Here is a 12,121-nt window from a genome sequence, read left to right as displayed (position 1 = left end):
TGTAATTAAGGAGTTGAGGATAATGTCTAGATTATGAACCTGGGAGACTGGAAAAATGATGGTCTCTTGGGCATAAATAGAATTTGGAGGAGGAATAATTTTTTTGGGAAAGATAATGAGTTCTATTTCAATTTTATTGAATTTAAAATGTTTTTATCCACTGTTGAATTTGAAATCCACCTGTCAAATTTGAAATGTTTTTATCCACTTTGAATCATCTAATCACAGTTGTTGATGTGAGAGTGAAGATAGAGTCAGAAAGGAGTTTGGGACTGTGATATTTAGATCTTTGAATATAATATTAAAATCTATGGGAAATATTGGAAAACATATGCTGAGAACAGAGTTCAAGACAGAGCCTTAGGGACCACCCATATTTAAAATGTGGAGACTGAAGAAAGGAGACTGAGGAGAAATGATCGAACAAGTAAGAGAAAAATCAGGCAAGAGTAGTGTCATTAAAATTCAGAAAGGATTGATATCCACTAGATAAGGGTTGGGAATGGGGGTAATGATGTTAAATGTAACTGAGAGTTCAAGGATAAGAAGTAAGAAACCCCTTCATCAAATTTGATAATTAAGAGATTTAAATATGGTTATTTTGGAGAGTAGTTTTCCATGAGTAGTGAGATAGGAAGACAAATTGTAAAGAATTGAGAAATGAGAGGAGAGAAAAAGTAGGCAATGAATGTGTAGACACAGAGATTATAATAATTTTACATAGAAGAGTTGATCTGTTGCAAATCTATTGCTACAACAAGAAGACTGAAATAGTCCAGGAAGTACCTTTTAGTCTACAAACATTTAACTTATTTGACAAGTGGTAAGAGATGATGGCCAAAGACAACACTGGTTTACAATATATACAAGTTTGTAAAGTCTTCCAAGGAAGAATGATGCACAATTATGAGGAATATCATCTCATAAAACTGAGATGAGCTATAAAAGATAAAACAATTTAAAGAAAGATTGGCAAGAGATCTAGCTAATCAAAGCCATCCTAAGAGCTAAATTTATGGATGGAAATAGAAGGACGATAACAAATAGCAGGAAAAAAACTGGAAGATCTATAAAGTTATTATTATAAACTTTTTCCCATTAAGGACAGTGGAACTACCACCACATTTGTATCCTCACATCATAGTTCTGTTTGTATCTTTAGGAGAGATAGAAATGGAACTAAAATACACAGAGTAGAAGAAAGCAACCACAATGACTCCATATGTATGGGGTAAATTGTAAGAATACGAAGGGATTGATATTCAAGATGTCTGATAGAAAGGAAGATTTTAAAGGTATGAAAAAAATTAGACTTTATTAACAAAAAAAGATAACTGAAAAAAAAGAACTATCCACATACAGCCTACTCTCCCACCGAGGCAAACTTTTTATGTAAGTCATTTATATATGAATTAAGGGTGTTAGTAAGGAGAAAATAAGTTTTTCAAAAGTCATTTTAACAGTGGACCACATCCTCATTTTGAATTTCACTGAAAGATGTAGAGATTAGAAGATTCTATTTTGCTCACTCTTTGTTGATCATGAAAAAACAATTGACTCATTAGGGCAAAACATCATCTTAAAAACTTCTCTTTGGGGTCTCCTATCCTTACTTCAGAATCATTAAAAATTCCATGAAATACATAACAAACAACCCCTGTTCAATGACATTTTTTTCATAACCATGAAATGAGGCATAGAGAGAATGCTTACCAAAGATGGTCACCACAGAGATGAATGGGGTACTGTGTAGAGTCCAAGATGAAGAGGGTAGATGAAAGATATAGATGGTATGTTTGTGAATGATATTGTGCTACTTCCAACAACCCCTGAAAAATTGCAGAAACTTCCTGGAAGAGATCTATTTTGACTTGAGTTTTCCCTAAACATCCACAAAAGATAGACTAAATGGATAAATTATAATTAATACCAACTTTATGATATACATTTGTATTGAAACTTGTAGAGCTTTTCCATCATGAATATTTGATACAGAGCTAATCTGTCTGGAATCCTTTTAGAGAAATGCAGAACTTCTTTAATGAACCCAAGTTTTCCTTGGAAATAGTCTCAGCTTTTTAATTCTAACATTCTACTCTACTGGTGGATTATTGCAATGAGACTTTTTTTTTTAAGATTTTATTTATTTTTGAGTTTTACAATTTTTTCCCCTAATCTTATTTCCCTCCCACCCCCCACAGAAGGCAATTTGCCAGTGCAATGAGACTTTAAAAAAGAATATCTAAAATTTTTTCTCAATTATATATAAAACAATTTTAAACATTTGTTTTTTCTTAAACATTTGTGTTTTTTAACTTAAAATTTTTTAGTTTCAAATTCCCTATTCCCTTTTCCCCTCCTTGAAAAGACAAGCACTTGAATATAGATTGTATATATTCAGTTACACAAAACATAGTTATTCAACGATATATTATTAACAATTATTATTGTTATTAGGGGAGCAGTGTTGTACAGACTTTTATAAGTTTATAAGACCAGTGCAAGTTATAGTTGTGCTGCATTCTTCTACAAGAAAACTTTATGCGGGGGCAGGTAGGTGGTGCAGTGGATAAAACACTGGCCCTGGAGTCAGTAGTACCTAGGTTCAAATCTGGTCTCAGACACTTAATAATTACCTAGCTGTGTGGCCTTGGGCAAGCCACTTAACCCCATTTGCCTTGCAAAAACCTAAAAAAAAAACAACTTTTTGTCCTAAGGAAAGTTAAAATAACTGGTAGTTAGAAATAGACATTATCTAGAATCTAATCTATTCCTTTTAATGAGCAATTTCATTAGATTCTTGAGGCCCCTGAGTGATGGGTGATGCTTCTTTTATGTCATTATATTTAGATTAGATCTCTTGCCTCCTACAATAAAGAAGAATCAGTTTAATTCATAAATTATATTTATCTTTATACTTTTTTTCTTAGAGATAATTCTACATTTAAGTAAGACCTGCTTTGGTTAAGACTATTAAGAAATGTTGGTCAGATCTGTTTCGATGGTGGCAAAATGTTAAACTTATTCTAGAAAAAAAAATGTGTTAATTTAGAGTAGTTAAACCCAACTAGGAATCCCAGGTGGTAGGAAACGTGTTCCAGAGGAAAAGGAGAAAAGGAACAGTTGGCGGGTTGGGCAGGGGTGGGGAATTTGCTCAGAAAAGCAGATGGGAGAGACAGGCCACTAGAGGAACCAAGGAGAGAAGGGGAATTTCTGGAGGGAGTAAGGAATGAGTTGTATTTGGAGAGGGAATTGTGCCACTGTTAACTTTTTCACATAGTCCACATTTCTCAGGTCCCTGTTTCTCAGGAGACAGTAATAGAATGGTTAGTTTTCCTCCTTGTAAATTCCATTTTTATGAGCAGATGCATTTAATTTAGGACAGATGGATTCTCTGGCTGTTCTGGGTTTGAGATATCTCAACTTTGTCATCAGTGTCTGAGACTCACAGCCTCCTTCTTCCTTCTAAATCTGTGATCATCTTAAAGACTTTATTGGTACTTAGCCCCCTTTCCTTCCTCTTTGCTCCTTGCTTGCCTCATTTCTTTCTGCCAACTTACCTAGGAAATGATAATGTGAATGATACATATATGGATGTGATTAAGATATGACTGGTTTCCCCATCTAAAATCTGTACCATAAAGACCTTTTCCTGAGTCCATTGCTGCTCTTGTCCTTCACTTGGTGGGCCCCTCTTTAGCCTTAGAAATGTGTACACTTAGTTCTTGAGTTTCTTCTTGAAGATGAAGTCCAGGTACTTCTGTGTCTGATGCAGCCAAGTAAGTAGCAAAAAAACCCCAAAAAAACAAACCAGACTTTATGATTTTTTCTTTATGATTTAATCTTTTGTTGGTGTATACATCATGCATATTGTATATACAGAATGAATGTGATGTAATTAAATAAAAGGCAGTTAAGAAGATGACTAGAAATTAGAGAAGGGATCAGAAAAGACCTCATATAGGATGTTAAATAAGAATTAGTAATAGCATCTGAATTACTAAGTTGTTGTGTAGATCAAATGAGGTCTTCATGTAAAGTATTTTTCTTTTTTTAAAAAAATTTAAGGCAATGGGGTCGAGTGACTTGCCCAAGGTCACACAGCTAGGCAATTATTAAGTATCTGATATCGGATTTGAACTCAGGTCCTCCTGACTCCAGGGCAGGTGTTCTATCCACTGTTCCACCTAGCTGCCCTATAAAGTGTTTTTCAAATGTGAAAGTGTTATGTTGATTGGTAGTTTTAGTCTTGGCTGATTCTTCATGACCTCATTTAGGATTTTCTTGGTAAATATTACTGGAGTAGTTAGTTCCTTCTCCAGTTCTTTTTATATCTGGGGAAACTGAGGCAAACATGATAAAGTGAGTCACACAGCTAGATAAGTGTCTGAAGGATTTGAACTCAGGTCTACCTGGTTAGATCCAGCACTTTATTTACTGTGCCACCTAGCTGCTTGAAAGTAACATCTATTTACCTGTCTATATCATCTGTGTTTGTGTGTGTGTGTGTGTGTGTGTGTGTGTATCTGACTGTCTGTTTGTTCTGTTTCAAATCTTTGAGCAGGAAGGGTCTCAGAGTTCACATGGTCCAGTCCATATAATATGCTGACATCCTACATTTGCTTGGAGACCTTTCAGTGATGAAAAACTCACCTCCTTGTAAGACATGGCCCATTCCACTTTTGAGTGGCTCTAAAAATATTTTTCTTTTGCTTGGCAATCTCTTGCAATAATCTCCTGAAATAGCACATTCTGTTTTTGGAGAACTCTCACACATTAGACCCCATGCTATATAGAGTCACTTTACTGAACTCTAGGGATGCTACCATAAACTCAATATAGGACTTAACCTTCAAATCTAACTTTTAAGTGGAGGGGCAGGGAAGGTGGGACAAAAATACAGGAAAGGATGTGATAAAGGATTGTGATACAGGAAATGATGCATAAAGTGGGAAGGAAAAGTGGAGCAGTCATCCAGTATAGGAACCAAATTAAATATTTTTTTCTTATCTCAAACCTAAATCTTCATTATTTATTTTCCACCTATGCCCCTAGTTCTACTCTCTGAGTCCAAGCAGAATGAGTCCATTTTCTAGGCCAGCTTGTAAACTATTTCAAGAAAGAAGTAATGTATCCATACCTCACCTATTACTCAGTTTTTCCATTTCTTGGAGAAATAATCTGCATTGCTAGTCAGGGAGCTCAAATTCCTTATCTGACCTGCCTACACATTGACTATGTGATCTGAATTGGGGACTTTGTTCCCCATCATAGAAAACATGGAGGACAGAAATACCAGTTTTCTTCTTCTAGGATTCATGTTGTGAAAACAGATGAAAATATCTTGATATCTTTTGAGGAAAAACGTTATACCAGGCCTTGCCAAAGGTGGTTACTGTTCAGAAGCTCTTCAGGGCCTCTGAATGATTTCATTATGGTGGCATTTAAGTTGTAATGACTACATTGATGGAGATACATTATCCCCTATGAGCACCCCAACAGGATTTGTCCATATCACTGACTCATTGGGAGCAGAGTGCTGAGTAAAGTGAAAAGCCTGAGACAAAATAGAAACGGTTGTTTTTTATTTAGAGATTGAAGCCCTCAGAATGAGACCCTCATCCCTTTTTAGTGAACTGAATAATATAGCTTTGTCCATATTAGGAAGAGAGTGGGGGTTAATAAATTTTTCTAAATTGTGCAGTTTATTGTTATTGTTATTATTGTTATTCTTCTGCTAAAAACTATCTTAAATGAAAGAACCAACCTAGAGCTGCCCTTGAAATTGTTTTATATATAGCTTATCTCTGATAAAGATCTCCTAGCCTATTTGCTCTCTGTTGCTGCCACTCCCTTATAAGTCCCTTGCCTTGTCACTCCTAACAGGGTAGGGTGAGGGGAGCCTTCAGAGTTTGCGGGGGAGAGGGTGTTTCCTAAGAACATAGATTCAGTGCTGGAAGAGACCCTAGAAATTATCTAGTCCAACCCCCTATTTTGTTTTTAATTTTCTTTTTCTATAATAAATTTAAGAATTATCAGCAAACACAAATTTTCCATATACAAAGAACATGGAAAGTGTAAGAAATGGCACATTTGTATTTGATTTGTTCACTTTTTAGAAATATCCATTAAATTTATTTTTAATACTTATTACTTTCTTAATAGGAACAAATTCTTCTGACTTTAACAAATACTAACTAAAAGGAGCATTTCTACATAGTAGAGGAGAAACAGATTTGTACTTGAAATGATAAATCTTTTATGCATAATTTACTTTTTCTTTTTCAAGGAATATAAATTCAATTTTAAAAGGAACCAATTATATATATATATATATATATATATATATATATATATATATATATATATATATAAGAAAAATAAATTGTATTGATAGCTTTTATTTCTGTATTGCCTACATTTCCTAATATATCCACATTTCCCAATGTCTACTCTCCTCTGTGCTTTTGGGAGAGAATAGTTTCTCAAAAGCAACCAATATATTGAAACAGCATTGGTTTATACAGTCATTGTCCCCCCCCCCCCTTTGTAAAGAAGCTGGGGGTGGGGTGGGAGAAGATGCTTTCTCATCTCTCTTGGGGACCAAGCTTGGCTATTATAATTTCATAGTATTTGTCCAGATACTGCATTGAATTTAATATTCAGTTGCTGTTTTTTTCCATGGGCATTGTTGCAATCTCTATATTATGTGTACGTGTGTGTGTGTCTGTGTGTGTGTGTGTGTGTGTGTGTGTGTAAAATCACTTGCCTAGCTAGTTTATTCTCAGTGTTTAGTATCAATCAGTTAGTCATCTTCCCATTCTCTGTTTTCCTCAAATTCATCTTATTTTATAGCAGACTGCATTCAGGAACCACAGTTTGTTTAGTCATTACCCAGTCGATGGACATTTTATTTTGTTTTTAGTTTTTGCTAGTATAAAAATGCTGCTATAAATATGTGGGTGCCTATAGAGATTTGGTGTAGTGTATGTTTACAATTGTACCTTTGGGTCACTTTCTTTGAAAAATTCCAAATTGCTTTCTAGAACATTTGGATGGTTCCTAGCTCTGCAAATAGTGCCCTCCATTTCCCCCTAACCCCTCAACATTAAGCATTCTATCATTTGTCACCTTTGTGAATTTCCTATATTGATAGTGATTTCCTGTGCTCTTAAAATATATTGTATTACTGGTCTTCGCCTTTTTTTATTTTCCTTAACTAACTGCTAACCTATTTTCCTTTCTTCCCCAAACCTTTCTTTCTCTTAAATATGTAGAGTCCAGCAAAACAAGTCAATACATTGGCCATGTCTCAGAGTGCATATTTCATCTCTAATCTTATCACTTCCCTGCCAAGGGGTGGGAGGTGTATTTCATCAACAGGCTTTTGAAGTCCAAAATATTCAGTGCTTTGATCAGAGCTCTGTGGTTTTTCTTCATTATTATAAGTTGTCTTCATTAAGTTGTTCTCCTGGTCTATAAGTTCATACAAGTCTCCATATTTCTTTGAATCCATCACATTGGTTATTTCTTATGGCCTAGTAACATTCTGTTACATTCATATACTTTGATATGGTTTCCTAAATGAATGGGCCCCTGTTTTCTTTCAACTCCTCCGACAATGATTTCTACATTGTAGGTGCTTAATATTTTCAACCCCTTTGGACACTTCTCTTTCTAGAATCCCTTATTTTATCTTCTTTTGGAATCTGTCAGCCTCAAATTATCCCTCTTTCCCCAGACTCTACAAACTGTGGTATTCTACCTAGGCATGTTTTTTTTCAAACATGCCTCAAATGACTTCTTTCTTATCCTTCCTCCTCCAAAAATCAAAGCTTCCTTTCCTACTATATATGAATATTATAGAGAAAGTAATCTAGTAAAAAAAATGTAAACCAAAGTGTAAATGACTAATAAGTCTCTTGATCTTCCCCCTCCTCCCCCATTCCTTTTTAATCTTCCCAAGAATGGGGGGGGGGGTCTTCTTTAAACCAAATGAATACCAAATTTGTAGAATTAATGGGGAAGGCATTTTGGGAAAAAATAATTATAATCCATATGCACTTATCCAGAAGTTTGGAGGAGTGCATAGAGCACTGGGTTAGTGATCTATAGAGTTAGGAAGTCCTCAGTTCAAATGTGGCCTCTGCTACTTACTAGCTAGTCAACACATTTAACCTGTTTGCCTAAGTTTTCTCATTTGTAAAATGGTGAAAATAATAGTACCTACTTCCTACTAAATGAGATATTAATAGTAAGACATTTTAGTATAGTGACTGGCTATATAGTACATAGTGCTATAATTTGCTTTTATTATTTTCTTAATTTCCTCAACTACATGCAAAAATAATTTTCAGTATTCCTTTTTTGTAAGGTTTTGAATTCTGTATTTTTCTCCTTCCTCCTTCCCCTCGACAGTGACTAATCTAATATTATAAATATTGTTGTTGTTATTATTATTCTCCACTTCTTCCCCCTCCCCTGTTCCTTTTCCATTTTCTGGGGAGGCCCTGGAATCTACCCTGAGAACTAGCATGAGATGAGTACTAATGCTCAGAAGAGAATGGAGACTTTGTGGCTCCAAGTTCTTTTCTTGACAGGTGAGATCCAGAACTGAGACCCCAGTTGCTGTGAGTTCTCCAGGAAAAAGAGATGACTGGCCTTAGCTTATAGCGAGCCTGCCCTTTGACACCAGTATCTATTGCCCTAATAGAAACAAGACTGAATTTGTAAGTCTTTGTTCAAAGCCCACCTCTGACACTTAGCCTTGTGATGATGACGATAATGATGATGGACAGGTCACTCAGTTTCCCAGCTTCAGTTTCTTTCTTTGTAAACTGGAGGTTATCCTATTTGCAATGCCTATCTCACTGGGTCATTGAGAAGAACAAGCTTTGCAAAGAGTCCTCTGGGAGTGTTCTACCAATACACCTGGCCTTTGCTCCAGCCTTCCCAGACTCACATGGCTTCTGGAACATATGGAGCAAAGGTGCCCCCTATTGGAGAAGCAGGGGTATCTAGTGCCTAGGTTATTGATCCAGGGCCTCTGCCAAGGTCCCTCTCCTCCTCTTTATCCAAGGAATGCTTGGATGTGCAGTGTGAAAGTGGTCATTAAGCACATTCATTTATTTGAAATGTAAACTCCTCCCGGACAAATTATCATATGGTATGATGGCAATTGGGCTGCTAGGTGGCACGATGGATAGAGTTCCAGGCTTGGTTACTGAGAAGACTCATCTTCCTGAGTTCAGATATGGCCTCAGACCTTACTAGCTGTGTGATCTTATTCAAGTCCCTTAACCCTGTTTATCTCAGTTTCCATATAGTAAAATGAGCTGGACTAGGAGATGGCAAACCACTCCAGTATCTTTGCCAAGAAAATCCCAAATGGGGTCATGAAGAGTCAGAAACAAACAACAACAATCACAAGTGTATTAGATTAACTTTATTCTAAGTTTATTGCACCACTTGTATACCATAGCTTAATTTTGCATTTAAAACTTTAAAGGATGAATGTCTTTTTGTGACTTTTTAAATTTCCCCCCACTTTTCCTTTCTTCTCCTTTTCTCTTCCTCCCTTCCTGCATTCTTTTCTCCTTTTTCTTCCCTCCCTTCCTCCTTTCTCTCTCTCCTTCTTTCCTCCCTCCTTCCTTATTCCCTTCCTCTGATTTCACTAAGAATAAGAACTTACTCTGTCAGTACTAATCAGCATCAGTAACAAGATAATTTTGTACTCTAGACTTGTTTGATTCTCTATAAAATGAGGGCCAGAGGATTCCTTCTAACATTTTTGATCATAAGGACTTTGAGAAAAGGATGAGTATAGCATGTATTCATGGTTTGAAGTTCAGTCCAGTAAACATTTATTAAATTCTTCTGTCTATAGGGCACTAGTTGTTAGACTTGTGAAAGTTTTCCCTTCATACATTTGAGTTACATAATAGTACAAAATGAAGAACTTTGGTCCTGGAGAGTGACTTTGATATGAAGGACCTAGAGATAGCATTTGTTATTTAGGATTAGTCACTGGAAATAATTCTTTATAACCAAATCAAAAAATTGCTTTACCCTGAGCCATGTAGACATTTTAATAAACTGTTTTAATGGAATGAACCTGAATTTATGTTGATGGATAAATAATGAAGTTAGAGGAACTTTTGTACCTTTTTTAAAGCTCTGGAATTAAGAACTTTTTCCAGTTCTCTGATTCTAGTGGCTTATTTCTGAGAACAGGTGTTTTGTTGGGCACCTGTTGCTATGGGCATATGTGTCTCCTAGGGCTTCTTCGTTGTCTGACTCTCCTTCTCTCCCTGTTGTCAGTTAGTCAGATTTTAACTCACATTCCAAAGTGGGAGCTCTTATTGGATTTCTTTTCTAACAGGCTTGGTGCCCAGGGGCATCTATCAAAACATCTGTACAAAGAACAGATTCAACAGCTACATTAAATCTGACAACATATGTTCCAGTTTTAAAAGAGTAAACATTTTAGCTTTTTTAAAGAAAAGTTCCAATAAAAAATACCAAATAGGAAAGAAACCCCAGGCAACAGGTGTCACTCTCTATGTCAGAAGACTTTTTCCCCTTTCTCAAATCCTTTCTTTCCATGTACAAGTGCTGGGTTTCAGTTTGCGCCTGAACACAGCTGTTGGGGAGCCTCCCTGCTGCCTTCAAGCCTTGGCATCATTAAATCTGTTGGCATCTGTGTCTGTGAAGCAATTTCCTCTTCAGGTTAAATAGGGCTGCATGCAAAGCCCAGACTCCTCTGTTCTCCTGCAAGGATTGCAGAGTTTTTCTTGCTATCACTAGCTTGTATTGAGAAGTCTGACTATTACCCTAGCTTACTTATATTAGGTTTTCTCCCCATTTGAATGCTTTGCTCTTTATTGATTGATTTGCTGTATCCCATTAGTAATAATAATAATGCTATTTTGTTCATAATGTTAAGAGTAAGTCATACTTTACTTTATCAGAACCTTATGAGAGAGAAGTGGTTATAAAAAGATTGATTACAGTTATTCCTTTCCTATTGTGGTGGGGTTAGGGTCACAGTGTCCCCAGGATCTGGAAAATATGTGTAAAATATTTTGACCTTCCTTTTGTACCAGAAAAAAAAATCTGAATTTTTTTTCTTTTTTCTGTAATGAGTTATTTATGGTATCTTATTGTAAAATTTGGATTAAGTATTTGGTCATAGGTTCATTGTCATATGATGATCTTCATTTGTCATCTTGGCTTCCACAAAATTTCCCCCAAATTTTCCTTTAATTTCTTATGTTGATCTGTGATATATTGAAACCCATATGGGGAAAGTTATGAGGTTGAAGGGCTAACTATGTCTCTGTTTTACAGAGTCACTTCAGAGAGTGAAGTGACTTCTACTAATGGTAATTGCCTTTTAAATACATTAATCTTTCCCCTTACTCCTCAGTGGATGGTGAGTAGTGGTCATTGTGCTGTGGTGGAAGAAGGGACTTAGGAAATGCTTGCTTAATGGGGGGGAATAAGTTAGCTGTGTTTCTATGGTTGTCATTTAATCTCTTGAGTTTAAATTTCCATCTCTGTAAAAAAGAAAGGGTTGGAATAGGCTCCTTCCATTTCTAAATTCAATTATCCTACTAATAATTCAAGCCTCCTTCCAGAACCTCAATTCTCTCATCTATAAAATGTAGAGATTGGGTTAGATGATCTCTATAGACCTTTCTAGCTCTAAAATTTTATGATTTTTAAAAAGACTTTCTCTCATTTATAGCCCCTGGGATTGTAAAGTAGCACATTCATAAATCAGTCTATTGATTTGTTCTTAAATGTCAACTATTAAGAGTTTGTTAGTTTAAGAGGGGTGATACTTATACATTGACTCTGGTTATCATCTCCAGACCACTTAGCTGACCTTGAATCTTGGTGTGTGAAATGGATGAAATGTGACGGTAAAAAAACATATAAGTGGAAATCAAACACTTTTATTTGCTTGAGGTTTAATGAAGCTGCACCACTTTTAAAATCAAATGATTAGTTTCTGTAATCAAAGTGTGTTCAAGACTTTCATAAATGAATTTATACTTTGTTTTTCCCTATTGGGCTCCTTAGCAGCTCAGCTTGGTAGAAAGTTTTGAAGCTGCCT

General features: G+C 35.8%; 1 protein-coding gene across 15 annotated transcripts in view; it reads left to right on the top strand.

Moving 5' to 3' along the window:
* The window catches only part of TRERF1 (transcriptional regulating factor 1), a 292,412-nt gene that overhangs the window by 137,061 nt on the left and 143,230 nt on the right, over positions 1–12,121 (top strand). The gene's annotated exons all lie outside the window — the stretch shown is intronic.

This window comes from Macrotis lagotis, chromosome 5 (assembly GCF_037893015.1).
Source record: "Macrotis lagotis isolate mMagLag1 chromosome 5, bilby.v1.9.chrom.fasta, whole genome shotgun sequence".
NCBI classification, from domain to species: Eukaryota; Metazoa; Chordata; class Mammalia; order Peramelemorphia; family Peramelidae; genus Macrotis; species Macrotis lagotis.
This window is presented reverse-complemented; position numbering and strand designations above follow the sequence as displayed.